At 42.1% G+C, this 25,338-nt stretch overlaps 1 protein-coding gene and 1 non-coding gene across 2 annotated transcripts in view; one reads left to right on the top strand and one right to left on the bottom strand.

The window, feature by feature from the left end:
- pik3r3b (phosphoinositide-3-kinase, regulatory subunit 3b (gamma)) overlaps nt 1-25,338 on the bottom strand; it is a 293,043-nt gene that overhangs the window by 52,711 nt on the left and 214,994 nt on the right. The window lies entirely within an intron of this gene.
- Nucleotides 5,572-5,626, top strand: LOC111972412 (U7 small nuclear RNA). The gene has a single exon (XR_002878438.1). It is a non-coding gene; the product is annotated as a U7 small nuclear RNA (small nuclear RNA).

Genomic DNA, 25,338 nt, shown 5'->3' with positions numbered 1-25,338 from the left:
CAGGAAACTGTTGAGTGTGAAAAACCCAGCAGTGTTGCAGTTCTTGGCACACTCAAACCGGTGCGCCTGGCACCTAGTACCATACCCTGTTCAAAGGCACTTAAATATGTTTTCTTGCCAATTCACCCTCTGAATGGCAGACATACACAATCCATGTCTCAATTGTCTCAAGGCTTAAAAATCCTTCTTTAACCTGTCTCTTCCCCTTCATCTGCACTGATTGAATTGGATTTAACAGGTGGCATCAATAAGGGATCCTAGCTATCACCTGGATTCACCTTGGTCAGTCTATGTCATGGATAGAGCAGGTGTTCCTAATGTTTAATACAGTCAGTGTATATGGTGAAGACGCACTCCCCGTATGGAGCCACATCACTCTATTGGACATAAAACACTCAGTGTATATAATGTCCTCTCTGGAGAACCACAGAAGCGTATGAACAAACTAAAACATGAGTGTCAATCTGACTCTGACATCATCATGCATGTTGAGTCTGTCTCGTCAGATATCTGCCTCAGCAGAGGCCATGAACCCCCCCCCCTGCAGAATCTTTCTGACCTACAATATGGGACAGTGGGTTCAAATACAGTCCAAGCGGATTCTGATTAAGAATAGAGGAAGTCGGAATGTTTATGACCTAGAATATGATATTTCAAAGGATTAAGAGTCTATTGACGCACCCGTGTGTCAATCTAAGCAACATAATCTAAGCAACATAATTWAAAAAAAATCCCAATCAAAATCCATTAGTTTAAGATAGAGATATCTGTTTTTTTTTGCATGGGCTGAGTCTCAGACCATAAGACATCCCACAAATTGGTCATCCCACAAAAACGGTCTGTAGCATCCGGACATTTTGGCTATAAACTAATATGACCCCAATGTGGAAAGTGGTGACTCTAATGAACACAATGTTCTCTGTTTTGCTCTACGACACCCACAAGTGTCATGGGACTCATCTGAAGGTAACCCATACAAATGAATGGAAGTATGGTGGTAGTTTTGTGCCAACAAAAATAAGGGGTTAAATATATGTACCAAAAAAACTAAATGAGCTTTCTTATATATTCTAGATGTAGGGAAGACACTTCAAAACCTTATTCCTTATGATTTTTTTTTTTTTTTACATTTATGAATGTGTTATTCAATGTGTTCTTACGGGCTGTAGACGGCTTACACTTTTAGAGGTTAAAGAAAACATTACGTTGTATCTTTTGATTCTTTGATGCACTTCAGACCTAACAGATTCAAGCCTGATTGTCATAAAAGCTGCCTGTCCAGTCTGCCTGTCCAACTGACACTCACTGTGGGAGAAATCTGCAGCAACCAGCCAGCCAGCTAGGAGTCATGTGTGCACTAACTCGAGCTAACCAATTAGCTGCACCGTCTGGAAGTTTCCAGGCATTGCTCTAATTCAGTGCGGAAAACCCAGCCTCAGTTCCTGTTACTGGCTGAATAGGTCTTTGCCCAAACGCAAAGACCAGAGAACCAGACGGCGAGTCTCCGGTTAGGCACGCATGGCGTATGCAGCTCTTCCGTTAAAAACTAGACCCGGCACCAAAGTGTTAATAACGCAGTGGAGTGGAATGAGTCGACCCCCTCCTCTCTCTCCCCTCCATCTCTGTTAGTGCATCAGCCAGTTACAGTGCCAAGCAGGGAGAGAGAGAGAGCGAAAGCAGTCCGGGCAAGGCAGTACCCTCGCTACACTCCACCCCCACCCTTTCGACAACCCAAATCTCTCTCCCCTGTTCTCTCGTTCCCTCTATCTTTAGTCTGCACCCTTGTTCCTCACCTTTATCCTTCTCATCCGCCCCCAAACCCTCTTTCTCTATCGCTCTCTCTCCTTTTCTCTCTCTCTGGGGTGGCAGACAGACGGTGTGTTTGGAGCTCCTGTCCGCAGCAGAGCCGAGCCGAGCCGGTAAAAGGTGATGTCATCCTGCAATGTGAGCGTCCCTGTAGCACTGATGCAATACTCCGGTGACACTCTGTAATGAGCTGCTGGCAGGCACAACTGCTGAGCCTTCTCTCTTCCTATCACTATCCCTTTCTCTCCTCTACCCTCCATTTCTCAATTTGTGCTTCTTCGCTTGATCCAAATCCCCCTTCCCCCTCGCCTCGTCTATATTTGTTCTCTATCCACACAGTCCCCTTTCCTCCTTCTGCTTCCTATCCCTCCCTCCCGCCCCTCTGTGGTTGTCACAGTGTCATGGCACCATGGCTCAGCATTACTCATGGAGTAGCACAGCCAGTCAGTCCGGCAGGCAGGACCTCTTCAGATAAAGGGCCAGCTCTACCGTTAAACCCTTCCTCCTCTCTTCACAGCAATGCCTGCTGGGGTAACCCTTCCCTGACAGAAAATACAATTTGAAATTGTGGATTGAAGTATTCAATTCAATTCTATACCGTATGCAATTGAGAAACATGACACAAGACAAGGCAGAAGGTAATAGAAAGAGTGTGCTAGCACGTATTGTCTGTGTTTAAGGGTTCTCCCATACCCTGAGAATAGCTGTGTGCGGGGTTTTCTTTTTGTCTGTGCTGAGATCCTCCGACTCCTCTGGAGTTATCAACAGCTCACAACAATGATCAAGCAGCAGCGACTGATACAGCAGCACTAAACAAACCCTTTCTCACGTCTGATATGTCAATCAGGACTTTCACCCTCCCCCTTCTCCCTCCTGTCCACCGTCCCTACCTCCCTCCCTCCCCCCCATTTCAATAAACACCCATTGTTTGCTGGAGATGGATCCTGCCACCCTACTCCTCCCTCCTCAGGCATAGCTTTCTGTCATGTCAGTCTGAGCTAAGCTGCGGAACAGGGTTAGCGACCGCAGAACTGCTACTCATCAACGCCAACACCTGAACCCATGCAGAATAGCCAAGCGCTAACGCTAACAGATTAGCATCCTTCCATGACTGGCTCAGGCTCTGCACGGCTGGGAGAGGAGCTGTGGATGTGTGTGTGTGTGCGTGTGTGTGTGTGTGTGTGTGTGCGTGAGTGGCCTAGGGGGGGGTCTAGCGGTCTAGGCCGTTGCTTCCAGTGCGCATGTACCACTGCAGCATGGGTTCCAATCTGTGTGTAAACTGCGTGTGAATGGGCCCCTTTTATCCTGTGACCTAGCAGAGAGACTATACAGCAGAAACTAGGTGTGTAATCCTTTTAGGGCCTGCAACAGTGGAATGACTGGGATGGGAGCTGGAGCATAAACCTGACTGAGTCTGGGCTGGATTAGAGGAACACTGACAGAGAGAGACACTCGAGCCCTAGCAAACCAAACTCTCTCTCTTTTCTCATTCACTTACTTACTGTACATACTGTCAATGTCATGGTAGGGCTCTGCAGCTACCAACTTGTGTATGAAATATAACTGTATCATGCTGTATCTTATATTGGTGAGCTGTTTTTTGAACAGGTGGTCAGGACAATAGAGTTAATAAGAATATAACAATAATAATGATAATAAAAATAACAAAAACAAAAATAATAATAATTATAATAATATTATTAGGAGATTGTACAGGGCTTGGAGTTGTGTGTTAGAGCTGCTTACCTCTCTTCCCTGTATACCACCTGACCATCCTCATCAGCTGCACGTACAGGGCCATCATGACGCAAGCCGTGTGTTTATGTTTGTGTGTGCGTTTTTGTGTGTGTTTTTGATACGGTGAATGTTTGTTTGTATGTGTATGTGTGTGTGTGTGTTTGTGTGTGTGTGTGTGTGTGTGTGTGTGTGTGTATGTGTGTTAGTTAGATATGGAGGGTGATACAGTGAGAATTTTTAGAGTGAGAATATGAGTGTGTGTATGAGAATGTGTTTGTGCGTTTCTGTCTGGGTGAGGGTGGTGTAATCTGAATTTGCATTTATGCTTGCTTGCTTTGGATGCAATTCAAATAATTTGTAACCTCAAGGGAGAGACCCACGTGAAGAAATACTACAGTTTACTATAAAGTGGCTTCCGAAAGTATTCAACCCCCTTGGCATTTTTCCTATTTTGTTGCCTTACAACCTGGAATTAAAATATCTTTTTTGGTGGTTTGAATCACTCAATTTACAGAACATACCTACCACTTTGAAGATGCAAAATATTTGTTTTATTGTGAAACAAACAAGAAATAAGAAATAATAACAGAAAACTTGAGTGTGCATAAATATTCACCCCCCCAAACTCAATACTTTGTAGAGCCACAAGTTGAATGTGTTCCGCTGGTGTACAGCAATCTTTAAGTCATACCACATATTTTCAATTGGATTGAGGTCTGGGCTTTGACTAGGCCATTCCAAGACACTTAAATGTTTCCCCTTAAACCACTTGACTGTTGCTTTAGCAGTGTGCTTAGGGTCATTGTCCTGCTGGAAGGTGAACCTCTGTCCCAGTCTCAAATCTCTGGAAGACAAACAGGTTTCCTCAAGAATTTCCCTGTATTTAGCGCCATCCATCATTCCTTCATTTCTGACCAGTTTCCCAGTCCCTGCCGATGAAAAACATCCCCACAGCATGATGCTGCCACCACCATGCTTCACTGTGGGGATGGTGTTCTCGGGGTGATGAGAGGTGTTGGGTTTGCGCCAGATATAGCGTTTCCTTGATGGCCAAAAAGCTCAATTTTAGTCTCATCTGACCAGAGTACCTTCTTCCATATGTTTGGGGAGTCTCCCACATGCCTTTTGGCGAACACCAAATGTGTCTGCTTCTTTTCTTCTTTAAGCAATGGCTTTTTTCTGGCCATTCTTCCATAAAGCACAGCTCTGTGGAGTGTACTGCTTAAAGTGGTCCTATGGACAGATACTCCAATCTCCACTGTTGAGCTTTGCAGCTCCTTCAGGGTTATCTTTGGTCTCTTTGTTGCCTCTCTGATTAATGCCCTCCTTGCCTGGTCCGTGAGTTTTGGTGGGCGGCCCTCTCTTGGCAGGTTTGTTGTGTTGCCATATCCTTTCCATTTTTTAATAATGGATTTAATGGTGCTCCGTGGATGTTCAAAGTTTCAGATATTTTTTTTTAACCCAATCCTGATCTGTACTTCTCCACAACTTTGTCCCTGACCTGTTTGGAGAGCTCCTTGGTCTTCATGGTGCCGCTTGCTTGGTGGTGCCCCTAAAAAAAATTATTTCACCAATTTGGACGATTTTGTGTATGTCCATTACATGAAATCCAAATAAAAATTACAGATTGTAATGCAGCAAAATACTTTTGCAAGGCACTGTACTTTTGCAAGGCACTGTAGAATACTACAATACTTACTATAGAATTCTGTAGTAAACTGTTGTATACTATACAACACAATGTGGTAACGACTGATAATGTAAAGTACTTACTGTATAATTGTGTAGTGTACTGTAGAATACTACAGAAAATACTACAGCATTATTCGTAGTAACTTCTGCAATAATTTCTGCAAAAACACAACAGTCTGCAACAAGTATAGACCATACAATGTGTTCCCTACAGGTTATAGTTCAGAGCAGAAGCTCTACACTATCGGTTCCAACCCCAGTCCTACCTACAGGTTATAGTTCAGAGCAGAAGCTCTGCACTATCGGTTCCAACCCCAGTCCTACCTACAGGTTATGGAACATTTGTTCTTTTAGTATTTCTCCAGTAGGTTTCTTCAATAAGAAAGCCTCCACTACTATGTCAAAGATATTTAAACAAAAACACAATAGTAAATACTACAGTAATGTTTGCCAAACCACTACAGTAAATACTACAAAAGTATACACCTCACACACATGGTTATGGGCTTAAAAAAAGAAGACACCTGAACCATTTCAGATATAGAGTTGAAATGTATTCAACTTTGAGTTTGCATCCCAATATTAAACATTATATACATCACAGAAGACTGAAATATACCAACACTGTTTGACATAGAAACACAAACATGTCGTCATGTTTTTTGGTATAGTGTATATTAATAACATTCCACTTATGAGACCACTAGATCATTTGACTACAGGAAAGGGCTACACACTATTATTGCACACAGACTGAGTCCATGCAACCTATTATGTGACTTGTTAAGCAAATGTTTACTCCTGAACTTATTTAGGCTTGCCATAACACAGGGGTTTAATATTTATTGACTCAAGACATTTCCACTCAAGCCATGCATGCCTGTAAACATTTTGAAAACATAATTCCACTTTGAAATTATGGGGTATTGTGTGTATGCCACTAAAAAAATCTCTATTTAATAAATTTTAAATTCAGGCTGTATCACAACAAAATGTTGAAAAGTAAAGTGGTGTGAATCATTTCTGAATGCACTGTACTACAGTCCACATTACACTAGAGTAAATACTACAGTATACTACAATCTGCAAAAACACAAAGTTAATTACTATAGTATATACTACAGTTTTATTTTATTTCAGTATGTATACTATAGTTAGCTATAAATACTACAGTATTCTACAGTATACTACAGTATTCACTGTAGTGTTTTTGTAGACTTTAGGGATGGGAGGGGAGGGAGGACGGGAGAGAGGGGGGGGGGGGGGGGACACAGCTTGTGTTAATGTAACAAAGTGTATGCAGAAGAGCTGAGTTGAGTTTGCACTGTAACTCGATTTGAATCAGTCTTATGAGATTCAATTTGATTTATTTTCGGTTGGAGTCAGCTCAATTCAGGTTTGTCTGTTCGTCTGCATTGGTCATTATAGACTGTATCGTGACACTGCTAATAGAGGCCCATGTGACAGCAGTGGTTGAGTAACCAGGTCGTTCTTGATTTGCGGTGGCATTTGTGTCCATGAAAAACACTATAAAATGACAAATAGTTACACATTATACATGTTTTTGTTTATATTGAACTGTCTATTAATGATAAAACATCCTTTAAACTGCAAAACATAAAGTTTATGCATTGTTTAAAGTACTTATGCTAAGCAAATTGGCTTGTCCCAGTAGTTATGTCTAGAGTTGTAGTGACATGTTTTGGGGATTTAGCAATATCTATCTATTATTTTGAATTCTGGAAAGTTACAAGTATTTCATATGTTGTATAAATCAATAAAAACAAAAAAGGCTATTAAAATACATATTTTTTAAAACTTGTTTAATGTCTGTCCATCAGTTGTATGTCATTAGTGTTTCCGCATTGAAAATGACACATTACAAAGATATTCAAGGACCTTGAGCATTCCCTCCATTGGCAAGCTGTTATCGGGGGAGGGGTCTGTACTAAAGAAAAGTATTAGCTCATCACACCCTTTTAGTATGTCATAACCTCGAGGATTCCATTGATAATTTGGTACGGTGCATTCGGAAAGTATTCAGACCCTTTAACCTTTTCCACATTTTGTTACGTTACAGCCTTATTCTAAAATGGATGAAATTGTTTGTTTTCCTTATCAATCTACACACAATACCCCATAATGACAAAGCAAAAACAGGGTTAAGAAATGTTTGCACATTTTTACAAATAAAAAACAGAAATATCACATTTACATAAGTATTCAGACCCTTCACTCAGTACTTTGTTGAAGCACCTTTGGCAGCGACTACATCCTCAAGTCTTCTTGTGTATGACACTACAACCTGTATTTGGGGAGTTTCTCCCATTCTTCTCTGCAGATCCTCTTAGGCTCTGTCAGAATGGATGGGGAGCGTTGCTACACAGCTATTTTCAGGTCTCTCTAGAGATGATCGATCGGGTTCAAGTCCGGGCTCTGGCTGGGCCACTCTAGGACATTCAGAGACTTGTCTTGAAGCCACTCCTGTGCTGTCTTGGCTGTGTGCTTAGTGTCGTTGTCCTGTTGGAAGGTGAACCTTCGCCCCAGTCTGATGTCCCGAGCACTCTGGAGCAGGTTTTCATCAAGGATCTCTCTGTACTTAGTCTCCCAGGCCCTGCTGCTGAAATACATACCCACAGCATGATGCTGCCACCACCATGCTTCACCGTTGGGATGGTGCCAGGTTTCATCTTGATGTGACCCTTGGCATTCAGGCCAAAGAGTTCAATCTTGTTTCTATCAGACTAGAGATATTTTTCTCTCAAGCAAAGGGTCTGAATACTTATGTCAATAAGGTATTTTTGTTCTTTATATTTAATGAATTTGCAAGATTTTCTATAAACCTGTTTTTGTCATTATGGGGTATTTTGAGTAGATTGATGAGGGGGAAAAAACTATTTAATAAATTTTACAAAAAGGCTATAATGTAATAAAATATGGAAAAAGTAAAGGGGTCTGAATAGTTTCCAAATGCACTGTATGTCTAAATCCAAAGTGCCACTTGGTGTTACTCAATTTAAATTAAGGGAAATAACATTGTGAGAACATTTTTTACCATTTCACTTTAGTAAATGATTAAAGACCTTAGATTTGAGCATCTGTGGCCTACATTTAAACGATTACTCAATAACCAAAAATGTCTCATTGGTGTTATCCCAATGGTCAAAAATATTTTAAGTCATTAAGCTGCCATATCAGTTGATTTAGAATATAAGGATGACCCCAAATACATTTCAATAAAATAATTGTACAACTTAGTGAAAAAGTGGAAAAATTAGAAGATACATTTTTAGTGGAAAACCCCAGTTTTTCAGATGCCATTCGACAGCCCATCTCCATGTCAACTGTAAACCACACTAACCAAACATACTGAAGAGGAGGCGCATCACAAGGTTGGTTTGAGATAGATCCATATGCCTGCCTGAAGAGTAGGAGATGAGATGAGACGGGGGAGCTTGTTTGACAGCAGTCCTGTCCATACAGTAAATTCTAAACTTGTTGAGAGGTTTATACTCACAATGCTGCCAGTGAATGGGCAGAGCCCACTCAAAACACACACAGTGGATACTGAGGCTGACAGCGACTGATAGTGTCACAGCTGAGCCCAGTTTCTTTTCAATAGAGCGGGGGTGGCAGTTGGGCTGCTGGTTGTGTTCAAGCAAAACAGAGGGTCATTTGGTGAGACAACTAGCCAAACACTAGCCGGTGGCTAGCTGGTGGCCTTACAGACTGTATAGGGGGAGAGGGTTGAGGGTGGAGAGGGTGGGGTGGTGGTGGTGTCCATGGTAGAAGATGTATGCATTTGGTGGCAGGTGTACAAACAGACTAACCCAGGAGACCAGGAGAAGGTGGCCTAAGGGCTGGGCCCAGTGTTTGGTGTTTGTCACACACAGACCAGGCTGTGGTGAAGCGGGATGTGGGGTAACCATGAAGGCAGGTGCGCACACACACACACAGCCTCAGACACTCAACTCACACATACACAGGCCTAAACGAAACACCCACAAATCCCACAAAACAAAATGAAGCACGTTGGGTTGGGCCAAACGCAACCGGATCGGGGGAAGGATCTGAGGGAGTCCAATACTTGGATGAGGAAATTAGGGATTTGACAGAGGAGGGAAGCGAGAGAGAGGAGGTGAGAGGAAAAGAGAAGAGAGGAAAGACAGGCGGGCGTCCTCCTCACCTTCTCACCTCCTCACCATGCCAAGTGCAGAGCCCAAATATTGTCAGCCGGTGATTGTCATGCAAATAATCCCCGGTCTCACGGTAATTGACCGTTAATTAACATAAAGACATTTAGCAAGATCTGGGCTATGCAGACAAATCCAGATGTTCTGGTATTGACTGAAACTTGGATCTCTAGGAACATTCTGGACTCGGATATTAATATTTCAGAGCAGACAAACATGGTAGAGGTGGTGGAGTGGCCATTTTTTAATCAAAATAATTTATATTTTTCTTTACTGAGATCTATTTCCCTGGCCCAAAATGTTTAGCTACTATCTAAGCCTTTGTCTACCATCCTCCCTCAGCTAACATTTGTGCACTTGTGGAGTTAACTAGTTTGTTGTCTTATTTGACTAAATCTGAAGTTATTATCCTGGGTGATGTAAATTATGATTTGGAAATGTAGGCTTCAGACATTCTTAAAAAACATGTGTAATGATCTAAACCCAACCCAGCTGGTGGCTAAGCCTACACGGCCCAACCCTAGAGATCCTTCAGTCATCGCTGATTGATCTTACTTTAACGAATACACCAGAGAAATATATTCCTACTGGTGTCTTCTTTGCTCAAGACATTAGTGATCATTGCCCAGTTGTTTGTGTTAGATATGTGAGAATCCAAAAATCTAAGCGTGGTGTCTTCACAAAGAAAGAGGAACTGTAAAAACTTCAGCAAACAGGCTTTTTTACATGACCTTTAATTTTAGTGACATTGATTGTATTTCAGCTATCGCTGAACCTGAATTAGCTTTGAGCCTCTTTGCAGATCTATTCAATACTATTGTGGATAATCATGCTCCCTTAAAAAATGAAGGGTTAAGCCTCCCGTGTGGCGCAGCGGTCTATGGCACTGCCTCGCAGTGTTGCGGCGTCACTACAGCCTGGGGTTTGAGCCCAGGCTGTGTCATAAGCGACAGTGACTTGGAGTCCCATAGGGCGGCGCACAATTGGCCCAGCGTCGTCTGGGTTTAGCCAGTGGGGCTTTACCTGGCTCATTGCGCTCTAGTGACTCCTTGTGGAGGGCCGGACGCCTGCAGGCTGACTTCGGTCTTCAGTTGAACAGTGTTTCCTCCGACACATTGTTGCAGCTGGCTTCCGGGTTAAGCGAGCGGGTGTTAAGAAGCGTGGCTTGGCGGATCATGTTTCGGAGGACGCATGACTCGACCTTCGCCTCTCCCGAGCCTGTTGGGGAGTTGCAGCATTGAGACAAGATCGTAATTACGAAGTTGGGGTGAAAAAGGAGGTAAAAAATATAAAATAATTAAGGGTTACAGGTAAATCGAATGCCTGGTACTCTCCGTAATTATCAGAAGGAATTCATAAAATAGAGGATGCTTGGGTCAAGTCCACGAACACATGGTTAGGCCCGGACTGGCAAGCTTTTAACCAACTAAGGAATCATTGTGTAAAACAAATCAGAAAGGCTAAATCTGATATGTAACTGCTCTTTCAGATTGTAATGGGAACCCGGCTAAATTATACTGAACACAAATATGAACGCAACATGTAAAGTGTTGGTCCCATGTCTCATGAGCTGAAACTAAAGATCCCAGAATTTTTCCAATCATACAAAAAGCTTTCTTTAAATTTTGTGCACAAATTAGTTTACATCCCTCTTAGTGAGCATTTCTTCTTTACCAAGGTAATCCATCCACCTGACAGGTGTAGCATATCAAGAAGATGATTAATCAGCATGATCATTACACAGGTGCACATTGTGCTGAGGACAATAAAAGGCCACTCTAAAATGTGCAGATTTGTCACACAACACCGTGCCACAGGAGCGTGCAATTGGCATGCTGACTGCAGGAATGTCCAACAGAGCTATTGCCAGAGAATTGAATGTACATTTTTCTACCATAAGCCGCCTCCAATCGGCCTCACAACCGGAGACCACGTGTAACCACACCAGCACAGGACTGTAATAATCTGTAATAAAGCCCTTGTGCAGGGAAAAACTAATTCAAATTGTCTGGGGCTGGCTCCCAAGTGGGTGGGGCTGGAATGTGAAATCAATAGATTAAGGCCTAATGAATTTATTTAAATTGACAGATTTCCTTCTATGAACTGTAACTCAGTAACATCTTTGAAATTGTTTCATGTTGCGTAATTTTTTTTCTTCAGTTTAATTAAGTTAAGACACTGGTCTCATTGATGCATTCAATCATCATTTTATTTCACCGGGCTATCTCTTTGAAAGAACTTCTAAGCCTATTCACAATTATATTGGGCTGGATGCTGATAGGGAAAACTTGCTGAATGATCAGAGAAATGATAGTCAAAGCTTTTCTTTTAGGCTATTTACAAAAAAATAATACCTGGATAGTTTGCTAGCAWTAGACCACAAGAAATCCACATGGGCCGACAAATTGTATCCTGGTCTGCGAAAGTGTGCAGCGCCCAACATTGTTGACTCAATAAYCCACATTTTTTATTTAACACTGTTATCAGGAAATATTCCAAAAGTATGGAAATCAGCTCTTGTGCTACCACTCCATAAGGGCGGGGATAGTAGTGATCTTAATAATTATCGCCCAATTTCAAGGCTTCCTTGTCTAGCTAAGATTCTTGAATCCTTGGTGAATGTACAACTTTGCTCTTTTTTAAATCAGAGAAATGTATTTTGAATGTAAATCAATCAGAGTTTAGGCCTGGGCATTGCACTATTACAGCAACCACTTTAGTTGTTAATGATCTGGTCAATGCTTTAGACACTCAAATTAAATGTGCTTCTTTGTTTGTGGACCTGTCAAAAGCTTTTGATACTGTTGATCATGCTCTTTTACTGAAAAAGTTGTCCTCGATAGGCCTGAGCTCTGACGCCTGTTCTTGGTTTTAATGATTATCTTAGTGACAGAACTAAGGCCATCGTGATTGATGGGGTAAAGTCTGAATTTCTTGAAGTACATAAAGGTGTACCACAGGGGTCGATTTTGGGACCTGTTCTCTTCACTATTTACATAAACACCATTGGACAATCTGTTAAAAATTGTAAACTTAATCTATATGCGGATGATACTATTACGCATCCTATTGCCCCGACTGTTGATCTGGCTGTGTAAAAACTACAGTCAGATTTTATAGCTTTGAAAAGCATGAGCTCTGCTCTGTTTCTTGCACAGGCTCTTCACACTTCATCAGTCTTTCATTCACAATTTGACAAGCACTTGATAATTATTCAGACTATTCTTAATTTAATCTGGTCTTTACATATAGCCTACTAATATTTGTGTGGGACAGTGGAGGCTGGTGGGAGGAGCTATAGGAGGACAGGCTCATAGTAATGGCTGGAATGGAATAAATGGAACAGTATCAAACACACCAAGCATGTGGAAACCACATGTTTGACTCTGTTCCATGTATTCCATTCCAACAATTACACAGAGCCTGTCTTCAATATAGCTCCCCCCACCAGCCTCCACTGGTGTAGAATTATTTATAATTTTTTATTAGAATGGCCCACAAAAAACATSTCATCCGTAGCCTGCACTCGAATAGCGAGGTTACGTGCGGTTACGTTTTGAATATGCATGCATAGGCGGTGCATCCATAGGGCTAGGGGAAGCTTTCCCTAAAGTAAATTTAAATAAATTGCCAAAATTATACAGCCTAATTAGAGTACTCCTGTCTATACAGAAATAAATAAAATCATTCAAAATAGGCTACTAAAGCATGATTTTGCCACAGAGGATCATTAGCTTCTTTTTAAAAAATAAGTTGGGGATTGTTTTAAATCGCATTGCCTACAATCGGAAAGAAAGGCAGCGTGTGCAATTTGGGAAGTTATTGTTGAAAAGTAGAGGTCCAAGCCWTGCATATCGCAATATTTCAAAATACAATTGAGGGAAAACATCGTTTGGAAAGCAAATGGTAATTGCTGTAAAGAGAAGACAATGAAAAGACAAATTTGTCATTCAGTTATCAAAATTCTATCTATGGGTTCCTCTTTTTAATAGAGGCCATAAAAACTGTTTTCTCACGCAATTGCATAGCCTATAGAAATGTTCCACAACATGAGCTCTCATAATTTTGGGGGGGATTTTCGATTGCATTTGCATTGATGTAACAGTGATTAGAGGGACAGTAGAGTTAGCAAGTTTGGTAAGCTACTAATGACCATCAGTGGCATCAGAGCGCAGTTTTGGAGAAGTGTAGTTACCATGACTAAACGGTCACGTAGAATTTGACTGCAGTCATGACCCGTGGCCGCTGGTTTGGCGGTAATACCGTCACCGTAACAGCCCTAGGTGTGAGGGAGAGAGAGCAGATACAGGCTAGAGGTAGGGTGGAAGGCCTTGTGTACCAGATACCTTGATCGTACCCAACACATCACCTCAGTTATTGCCTTACTGTACAGTGCCAGCATCACCCTCTCCAACCCCCATCGCATAGAGCTTAGAGTTCAGACTGAAGGAATCACAATCCAGCTACAGGGGCCATTTTGTAAGAGACAAAACTATAGTAGCATCTTACAAAGAAATATCTTCTATCTTTATGAAAAAGGTTTCTGTGAAAAATTCAAGAACATTGCTTATGGCGTACCAAAATATGAAATGTACAGAAATTGGGTCAATACGACACTTTCTTAATTTCAAAATTTCAAACTGTGGCATTCCTTCCACAGCAAGGCAATAATAAGGAGGCTGAAGTTCTGAAGTGCATGAAGAAAACTGTCAACATGTTAGAGGCACATCTGTTGGATCTATTTCTACATCTGTGGTGGGGTCAGGGAGAGAGGTGAAGGTCAGAGGTGCAGCTGGCATCTGGCACTGTCCTTGAGAAGGGGTCTGAGGAGCACACAGAAAGGATAGGAAGCCTTCAACACAAGGTGTGTGAGTGCATATTCATTTGTCAAATCAAATCAAATTGTATTTGTCACATGCACCGAATACAATAGGTGTAGACGATACCGTGTAATGCTCACTTACGAGCCCTTTCCCAACAATGTAGAGTTAAAAAGTAAGAACATTTTCCAAAATAAAAAAAAGGAAATAGTAACACAATAAAATGACAATAACGAGGCTATATAGAAGGAGTACCGGTGCCTAGGCAATGTGCAGGGGTACGAGGTAGTTAAGGTAATTGAGGTAATATGTACATGTAGTTAGAGGTAAAAATGACTAGGCAATAAGGATACATTATAAATAGAGTAGCAGCAGCGTATGTGAAGAGTGTGAAAGAGTGTAAAAGTGTGTCTATGTGTGAGTGTATGTGTGGCATCAATATGCATGTGTGTGTGTGTGTTTTGTGTGTGTGAGCATATGTAGTGTGTGTCTGTCAGTGTTGTGTTCGAGACCACCTAAAGCGAGACCGATTCAAGACCAAGACCGGAGCATATTGAGTCCGAGTCAAGACCAAGACCGGAGGGGGGGCGAGACTGAGTCAAGAGCGAGACCAGAAAAATGTGAGTCCAATTCAAGACCATGATTGCAATTTTGTCAAATAATAATAAGAGTTCAAAATGTCCAGTATTTCTGTGTTCATACTTCAGATCAACATCTAGATTCTTTAGATATTCAAAATAGTGAAAAAATGTATGCTGAGGGAAAATGGGCCTTCTATGCCTTCAGAGACAGACTAAGGATTTATAAAATAATGATTATAATAATAATAATAATAATAATGATAATGATATTATTTTCAATGATGCGCTTCAGTTTTTGTTGGAAAGGAAAAGGTTAACAYTGAGGAGAAAAAAAAGATCCAATCAGGATTTTTATTTGCTGGTCTCTGAGGAGTAAATCTAGCTAGCTAACTCAGCCATTGGCTAGGCCATCAGAAGCTAGTTGAAGGCATCTGTCTTCAACTTTATTAGGGCAACATTTTGGAGTGACAGTGGAATCAACCAATCGCATTTTGACCATCTTCTTGAAGGCAGACAGGTCACTACACAATAGCGAGCAGTAGTTTTCCCATGGTCTAGCAAGCTAGCTTTTGTTGCCGGCTAGTTTGCAGTGGCTGCAGCAGGTTTTATCAAAGAGGATGTTGTTGCTAATTTGTTAGCTTCTCCCTTTTCAAGAATAACTTTCAACAAGAAGTTAAGTTGATGATCATCATCTGGTGGGTGGAACTGTGTTTTTTTATTGCAGAGCGTTTGCTGTTGTTAGCCTACTCACTACTGTAAGTTGCTATGTATAAGAGCGTCTGCTAAAATTTAACCTTAAAAGGTATGCTAACTGGATAACAGTCATTGAAGTTCTTGCTAGCTAACCAAATGACGTGCATCTCAAGCTGTGTATAGCCATCAAACAATTATATGAGGGGGAAAAAGTTAGTCACTAACCCACTCCTCCAATGGTTAGCTTAGCTAATGTTAGGCTCCGTGTTTTTAGCTCGCTACATAAATAGATGTGCTAGCCTATTAGCCACATTATGACTGACTTATGATCATTGCCCTTGCTAGTTTGATTATTGACATTCCCAGCCTTAGTTACATTCGTCCATTTTTGTCCAGAATATTGAGTCACTGAAACTGAAACAGTGCATCCTGAATGGAGGCAGAAAACAATGTACCAGGCCAGCTTTAATTTACAACCTGATAGCAATATTTTTGGGACTACCAAGAAATGCCACAATATATCTGCATTATTAAAAACTTCTTCAGGCTGCAATCCCGACGTCGGGATTAATATGACAACAGCCACTGCAAGTGCAGGGCGCGAAATTCAAAATCTATTTTTGGTAAAATATTTAACCTTCACACATTAACAAGTCCAATACAGCATTTGAAAGATAAACATCTTGTTCAATCCAGCCAACATGTCCGATTTTTTAAAATGTTTTACAGAGAAAACACCACATATATTTATGTTAGCTCACCACCAAATAAAAAGAGGCCAGACATTTTTCACAGCACAAGTAGGATGAAGTAGCATGCACAAGCCAACCTAACTAACCTAAACCAACCTAAATAACCTAGAAAAAACTACCTAGATGACAGTCCTATAACATGTTACACAATAAATCTATGTTTGTTCAAAAAAAAATGCATATTTTAGCTATAAATCAGTTTTACATTACTGCTACCATCATAGCTACAGTAGAAATCGCACGGGAGTAGCCAGAGAAAACAGACACCAACGTCAACTACTAATTTCCCTCAGAAAAGATTTCAGAAAAATATATGGTGGATAGCTAATGAAAGAGAAAGATCTTGTGAATACAGACAATATTTCAGATTCTTAATGTTTTACAGCGAAAACACACATATATTCATGTTAGCTCACACCAAATACAAAAAGAGAGAGATATTTTTCAACAGCACCGGTAGCATGCAGCTAGCATGCAGCTAGCATGCAAAGCCAACCTAACTAACCTAGAACTAACCTAAATTAACCTAGAAAAAACTCCTCAGATGACAGTCCTATAACATGTTACACAATAAATCTATGTTTTGTTCGAAAAAGTTGAATATTTTAGCTATAAATCAGTTTTACATTACTGCTACCATCTTAGCCACATCATAGCTACAGTCAGAAATCGCACGGCAGTAGCCAGAGAAAACAGACACCAACGTCAAATACAATTTCACATCAGAAAAGATTTCAGAAAAATATATGGTGGATAGCTAATGAAAGAGAAAGATCTTGTGAATACAGACAATATTTCCGATTTCTGAAGTGTTTTACAGCGAAAACACAATATATCGTTATATTAGCTTACTCAATAGCTACACACAGCAGCATTGATTCTAGTCAAACCGCTAGCGATAGCACAGTTCGACAGATATATGAAAAAGCATCCCAAATTGGGTCCTTATCTTTGTTGATTTTCCATCAGAATGTTCTCCAAAGGGTCCTTTGTTCAGAACGTGTTCATTTGGACCTAGAACGAACGATGTCCCTGTTTGAATTAGCATGGCACACTGCATGCGTGCTAACCTTCTCCGTCTTGCAAAATTCTTGCGTCGCAATCAGTCTAAAGTCCAGAATAAATTTCAATAATATAATTAAAGTATATTCAAAAAACATACTTTAGGATGAGATTGTGACATGTATCAAAGAAAATCGAAGCTGGAGGTCATATTCACCTATAACGAGTGTTTTCCAGGAGCAGAGTCCAGTTCCTACTTCGCGCCCAGAAAAAAATATAAAGTGCGCACTTATCACTCAAAGAGGTTCTGTTCAGTCCCTGACAGAGATAATACAAGTCATTTTTTTCTCCCACTTCCGCATGACAACCAGGGAAGATGTGTGACGTGTTTGTACAGTCCTAAGTGCCAAGGCCTTTTATAGAGAGTATCTTGAAGAGACATAGCTTCTTGGAAAAGTAACTTTTTACAGAAATATGGGCTGTAAAAAGGTTATATGTTTCACTTAGAGAAATAATTAAACCTGTTTTAGAAACTAGAGGGGTTTTCTATCCAAAGGTAATAAATATATGCATATTGTACGAGCAAGATTGAGTACGAGGCCGTTTGAAATGGCCACCTCTTTCCACTGCTTATACTTACTGCTCATTTTTGAGCCATAAGAAGGTTATTAAGCCTCATCTACACCCCCTAAAAAATTGTTATTAGTGAATTATAATAATCATGCATTGAAGTGCATCCATCTATTCTGCCAACAATGCCTTAGTGTACGTCATTGAACGTTGAGTCAAATATAAACTATTTGTAAAACCTCTTAAAGTTGGTTTTGTAGCATAAACTGGGAATTTGACATTTTTGACTGATATTATTGTCTGTTTTTTTCCATATCTGCAAAGTAGTTAAAAACGCTGTCAGTTCTTTATGTGCTAAACGTAAAATGTTGTTTTTTTTGCAATGGGAAGTAATAGTTGTACATTTCGATTGGGAAATGCTTATTGGTTGTGTTGTTGTATTCTTATGATTGGGACCTACTGGCTTATTATGTCCGAGTTTATAGACTGCTTGTCCTTTAACATCATGCTGTGTGTGATTGCTGTCTTTCCATCGGCCGTATGCAGTGGTGTAGTGGTACCTGGAGAAGTCGGTATACTCAAAGTTTGCCAAAAAGTTCCCAAACGGCCAGCCCAGTGAAAAATCCTGTTCTCCTATGTTTTTTGTTTTCCTATAGATTTTTCTGGTTATCACTCTCAAAATAACTTTAAATGTTAATGGTCTAAGTCCAACAAAGCATAAACCACATCAATCTCATTGGGTGGGCCTGTCAGGGCCTGCCTCCCCAGTGGTTGGGATTCTGTCCACCCAGGCCCATCCATGTCTGTGCCCCTGATGCAAGCAGCGCATGGTTAGTAGGCTTCACAAATAGCCTACTAACCACACTTTGGACCCATTGTTGCATACCCATTGCATACTCACTGTTACCTTAGTTAGCACTGATAGATATCACACGTTGAAATGTCTTTGCTGCCCTACTGGCTACCGTTGTCATTCTTCTGTGAGCTGCTCCATGCCAAAACCAGTTGAGAGCTGCACACTCTTGCTGCCTGCAGATGATATTCCTATGAAACTAGGCTGTGCGCAGCGCGCATGTGAATATATTTCATGTGCTTTGCGATTGTGTAGGCTACTTTGTGCATGATTTCTTTATTGTATATAATAATTAATAAGTAGTATACCTCCACTACACTACTTTGATATGCATCAGTAGGTATTAAGAAATGAGTATACGCAATGCCCACTGGGGGAAAAAAGTGGATATACGGCTTATACAGTGGTTGCTCAACTAAAAGTTTTGCGATTATGCTGCGGGATTTAGAGGTAATATGTGGTTTAGTACTATTTTAGAACTATTTTAACACCGTTTCGCGCTGCTCTGAGACAAGCATGTGGACTAGTCTTGATAAATGAGATAAATGAGATTTTTATTTTGACATAATCTCCATTTGGGTATTGGTTTGACTACAACTAAGATGTAGAAATGTTATGCTCTTAGTGTAACCTTTATTTAACTAGGCAAGTTAGTTAAGAACAAATTCTTCTTTACAAGGACAGCCTACTCCTTCCTTCCCATCTGGGAATTCAACCCCGGTCTCCTGCGTGCCCGCACGACACGGGGATGCTTTAGCTAAATAGCCCAGTACTGTAGCCTACCGTTGTACAGCGTCATATTTTCCGTTACATCCTAACGGAAACCCAGAGGGTTTTTCATTTCTCTTGGAATCCAAACACTATAATATTAATCAAATTAATTAAGCAATTTTTTAAAAACATTTCTTAAATCTCTAGTACAGCCACTATTGAAGGCTATAAAATGCTTCTCTGGTGGTCAAACTATCACTAACTAGCAATGGTACCAGTGGATGGCACTTAAATAACGTACCTGCGTACAGTGCGAAAGTATTCACCCCACTTGGCATTTTTCCTATTTTGTTGCCTTACAACCTGGAAATAAAATACAAATAATTTCTTTTTGGAGGGTTTGTATCATTTGATTTACACAACATGCCTACCACTTTGAAGATGCAAAATATGTTTTCTTGTGAAACAAACAAGAAATAAGACAAACAGAACTTGAGCGTGCATAACTATTAACCCCCCCAAAGTCAATACTTGGTAGAGCCACCTTTTTCAGAAATTACAGCTGCAAGTGTCTTGGGGTATGTCTTTATAAGCTTGGCACATCAAGCCACTGGGATTTTTGCCCATTCTTCAAGGCAAAACTGCTCCAGCTCGTTCAAGTTGGATGTGTTCCGCTGGTGTTCAGCAATCTTTAAGTCATACCTCAGATTCTGAAATGTTTCCCCTTAAACCACTCGAGTGTTGCTTTAGCAGTATGCTTATGGTTATTGTTCTGAACCTTCATCCCAGTCTCAAATCTCTGGAAGACTGAAACAGGTTTCCCTCGAGAATTTCCCTGTATTTATAGCGCCATCCATCATTCCTTCAATTCTGATCAGTTTCCCAGTCCCTGCCGATGAAAAACATCCCCAGACTTGGCACTCCAGRGCCTTCCTCTGACACCGCCTGGTATAGAGGTCCTGGATAGCATGGAGCTCGGCTCCAGTGATGTACTGGGACGTACGCACTACCCACTGTAGCACCTTACGGTTGGATACCATACAGTTGCCATGCCAAGCGGTGATGAAGCCAGTCAAGATGATCTCAATGGTGCAACTGTATAACTTTTTGAGGATCTGAGGGCCCATGCCAAATCTGTTCAGCCTCCTGAGGGAGAAAAGGCATTGTCGTGCCCTCTTCACGACTGTGTTTTTTGGACCATGATAGGTCCTTAGTGATGTTAACACCGAGGAACTTGAAGCTCTCAACCCGCTCCACTACAGCCCTGTCGATGTGAATGGGGGGTGCTCGGCCCTCCGTTTCCTGTAGTTCACGATAAGCTCCTTTGTCTTGCTGATATTGAGCAAGAGGTTGTTGTTCTGGCACCATACTGCCAGGTCTCTGATCTCCGCCCTATAGGCTCTCATTGTCGTTGGTGATCAGGCCTACCACCATCATGTCGTCTGCAAACTTAATGACGTTGTTGGAGTTGTGTGTGGCCACGCAGTCATGGTTGAACAAGGAGTACAGGAGAGGACTAAGCACCCACCCCTGAGGTGCCCCCTGTTGAGGGTCAGCGTAGCGGATGTGTTGTTGCCTAACCTCACCACCTGGGGGGCGGCCCGTCAGGAAGTCCGGGATCCAGTTGCAGAGGGAGGTTTTCAGTCCCAGGGTCCTTAGCTTAATGATGAGCTTGGATGGCACTATGGTGTTGAACGCTGAGCTGTAGTCAATGAACAGTCCAGGTGGGAAATGCAGTGTGGAGCGCATGTCCATTTGTGTGTGTGTGTGTTACAAAATGTATACGTGTTCAAATACGTGAATTCTATTTGAGTAAATATCACAGACTGTTTTACTGCCACGTTGTGTTTTTGCCTGCCTGTTAGCCAGCACCCTAGTCCTGGACTGGAAGGGGTTAACCCCATGTGGTCTCTTTGGGCGTCAACTCAACAATAAACCATAAAGGTGCGCCTAATGTGCCAATATGATGCATGGTTAAATAACCTAAAATTACTTTAGTTTCACGTGAAAGTGCTGGCCATGTGAGAGTTTTAGTTAGAACACACTCCTCGCCTTTACTGTTAGGCCTGTGTGCGTGTGTACATGAGTGTGTGTGTGCGTGTGTCAGAGCTCTCAGCTGGYGAGGGCAGACTGTGATCCGCTTGTGATCTCTCCTTGTTTTAGAAGAGAAGAAAAAGAGAGGGGGGAAAATGAAAATAAAGAAAAGAACGGATGGCTTATCTATCTGTGTGAAAACAGCTACAAGGCACTGAACTCCATTGTTTCCCCCCCTGTCTACCTCCTATACCCATCCACCTCTGCCCTCCCGGCTAATGCACCCATTAATTGAGCTGAGGCACACATTATGGCAGCATAAACCAATCTAAAGTAGTTAAAATAGGATTGCGTTGGTGTGCAGATGTGTTCATAAATACACTAACTGACTAATAGGATAGCTGGCCAGTTGAAAAGAAGCAAAAAACCTGACTGTGGGAAAAGCTAATCGAATCAAAGTTTTGAAAAATTAGGCCAGAGGAAAAGAAGGACTAGGGTGTGTTTGTGTGTGTGTGTGTGTGTGTCAGAGCCAGCATACTGTATATATGCACGTGACTTGACATTACATTGAATTAGATTTCAGTCATTTAGCTAGCAGACACTCTTCTCCAGAGTGGACTGAGTGTGTGAATTATCACCTCTCTAACAGCCTCGTGATGCTGCAGAATAGAACACAGTCATGCTGGCCGCTGGCTAAGGCTGTCGGTCGGCGGCAGCAACAGTAGCTGGCGGTGATGGTAGGTTAGGTTAGGTTAATGGCGGTCGGTGGAGGGTTACAGAAGTGTGTGTGTGGTGGGCTGATAACCGACACCCTGGCTCGCTACTGTGGCACTGACCCCCGTGTTCCCGACTTTGTCACTGAGTAGCCAATCATTAGGGCTGCTGTTGAATTATTCAGAGGCTGGACCGGCCCACGTCACTTAGCCGGCCTGATGAAGATGAATGCAGCCGTTAGGGGGGGACAGGGACAGATATGTTTAGCCTCGCAGATGGCAGAGAAAGAAATAGATGAGACAGACCAGCCTGTCGGTAGACCTACATAATGAAGACCACAAAGGAAGGAAGGGTTGACCTTTTTGGAAGCAAAATGGACCTCGATGTGGGTCCAATGAGCCATTGATGTTAAGCTGAGTCATAGCCCTCAAATGGACAAATCACATGACATATTATGGTAATATAGTTGTTAAGACACAACCAACTGTGTGATAGCAGCACACAGTGTGAGTCAAAGCAGTAACACTCACACATACATGTGCAAGGTCTTGACAGGCAGCGATGTAAAAAAAGAAAGGCTCATTGTTTTTTAATGCAGCTGCCACACTTAGACATGGACGAGCATTCAACACTGTGCCCTGTCCTGAAAGAGTAAAGTCCAGACCCCGGGAGGGCGCGGCCTAGATTCCACCCAGGGAGAGATAGGGATGAGCTCAGACCTGGGTTCAAATTATATTTGTTTTACTTTCAAAAATATTTTTTGCATTTGATTGAGTCTGCCTAGACTGGTCATTGGTTCTATTTTTTACCAAGCAAGCTCAATTAAGCGTAACTAAAGTATTTAAAAGAAAACAAATACTGTTGAAACTGTGTGGACTAGAGAGATGAGCTAGAGGGATGAACGGACACAGCGAGGGAGAGATTAGTGTGTCACTCAGCCGAGCTAAAAGACCCTGCTCCATCACACAGAGTGACATCAGGTCACCACCTCAACCTGCCACCGCTGGCCTAAGTCCCGGTCAGGCCTTGCACTCCCAGACAATCAGACTAAAGGGCCATACAGTGTATGTCATCATGGAGATGGAGCAGATACAGTATTTAGCAGAATGGAACAACCTTCTGCCCACATTCCACTCTTTCCTCTATCTATGTATATCTTCCCATTCCGCTATCTCCTTCTGAAATCTGTGAATTGGTATCAGCTTTGAAGCACTCAAAGGATATAGGGCACCCAGTCCTCCTCTTTCTACCTCTCAGACCTGTAGCACTCCACTCTGGCTAAGTAATCGGTGGCGTCGACGTCATAGAAAGACTACAGAGGCATCTGTAAGTGCTGGAACGGTTCTTATACAAGGCTGCCCCGACTGCAAAACACTTGACACTGACCCATAGATACTGCACAGCATATCGGCTTAAGTCACTGAGGACATTGGCCATAATATAAACCAACTGTAACCATGTCGTCGTCAGTGTAACAGTACATGTTCACTTACCAACAACCATTGCACAGAAAAAGCTAGAAGACACTGAAGAAAGTTTTGGTATAATACAGATGACAAAAGCAGGATAGATACAGTTTGACTTAAAGGGTAAGGGAGGTATGTGTATGAGAGAGAGAGACTTTTGACTTTTTGTCTTTCTTTATTGAAACATTCTCATTTCATTTAACACTCACCCCCCCCTAAAAATAAAAAAACAAAAATATATCCTGTACTGCATACATGTACCATACTCACCTTTCCATCTACCACATGATACAAACCAACATCACCATACACAAAAACAATACCCTCTCCTACAACCGTATATCCAAAACATCTTCCCCAGCAATACAGACAGCCCCCCCAACACACCATATCTCCTCAAACATCTCCACACATTTGATCAGTTTATAGAACTCAAACTCAACCCTAAGGCGCGCAGAGACCATCATCATTACAATAGTAAAGGGTCTGTTATCCCCACCTTTGACCTGTTTCTCCTTGTTAGCCAAATAGCTAATTTTGCCTGAGCAAACAGAAAATTCAACAAAACATTTTTCTTTCTCCTTACTCGAATACCTGTATCCCATTATAAACATCCAACAGCAAAAACCACCCCCAACCTCTCACACAGACATTCCAACAGAGACATTAATGCATTAACCTGGTGCACACAGAAAAACATGAATCACAGTTTCATTCATTTGACAGAAAGGACACCCTGCCCAATTCCCGGATCAACACGTGCCAACCAGCTGTTAGTGGCCAGGGCTCCATGAAGAACCCTCCACGGAGGTCCCCTGACCTCTTTGGACTGGGGTTTGTAGGCGCCTCCATCTAAAGCCCACCATACTCTCCGCCCACATACCCCTGCCACTGATGTGCCTTCACTCCTGTTAGACTTCTAATGTTCTAACCTTAACGAAGAGGTTGTAGAGAGCTTTACTCCCACCCTCAAATTCCCCAGGTCGGAGTGTTAAAATCTAACAAGTCCTCCAGACCCCTTGCCAGCTCCAGTCTCTGCCGTCACCTGCAGTGGCGGAAACATTGGTGGCCCTCTCCCTTTGGCTCTCAAACACCCCTTACCTGTCAGACAGTGCCTGTACCTCCTCCAGGAATCTCTCCAACAGTCTAAGAGACGTTATTCCTGTTTGTTGCGCCAAGACCTCCGGGTTTTCCACCCTCTCTCCCAGCAGTCTCAGGTCACCTAGCCTTCGTAAACCCCTGCCATCAGTTGCTTGCAGGGCAGACTGAACCATCTCAAAGGGATGGGGTGTGGATAGGCTCTCCACACGCCGACTGCCACAGGCTCCAGCACCCCCTACTATTGGCCTATGCAGCTGCCAGGCCCTCAGCACCGCAGAGTAAAACATCTGAGGACCATGCTGTACTCACCATCTCAGCTTCATGAGAACAGCTGCGAGGTCCAACCCTAATCACCGCTCTCTCAGCATCAGAGAGACATGCTGTTCCCATACAAACATCGCATATACAGAGTCTCTGCACCGCCTTTAGCCGGAAAGCAGCCATCTGCTTTCTCATTCCACAGCCTGCCTCCTCGTCGGACGGCCATGTACAAAAAATGCTGGCCTCAGCCAGTGATGTCCGAAAAAAAAAGAAATCAAAACAGCTTGCGTAAGAAACAGGTCGAGACCGGCGAGGGGGGTTGCAGGAAGCCATTAGCCACAGAAATGCAACA

The sequence above is a fragment of the Salvelinus sp. IW2-2015 genome, linkage group LG13, assembly GCF_002910315.2.
Source record: "Salvelinus sp. IW2-2015 linkage group LG13, ASM291031v2, whole genome shotgun sequence".
Classification (NCBI taxonomy): domain Eukaryota; kingdom Metazoa; phylum Chordata; class Actinopteri; order Salmoniformes; family Salmonidae; genus Salvelinus; species Salvelinus sp. IW2-2015.
Note: the sequence above shows the minus strand (reverse complement) of the source record. Positions and strands in the feature narration are given on the sequence as shown.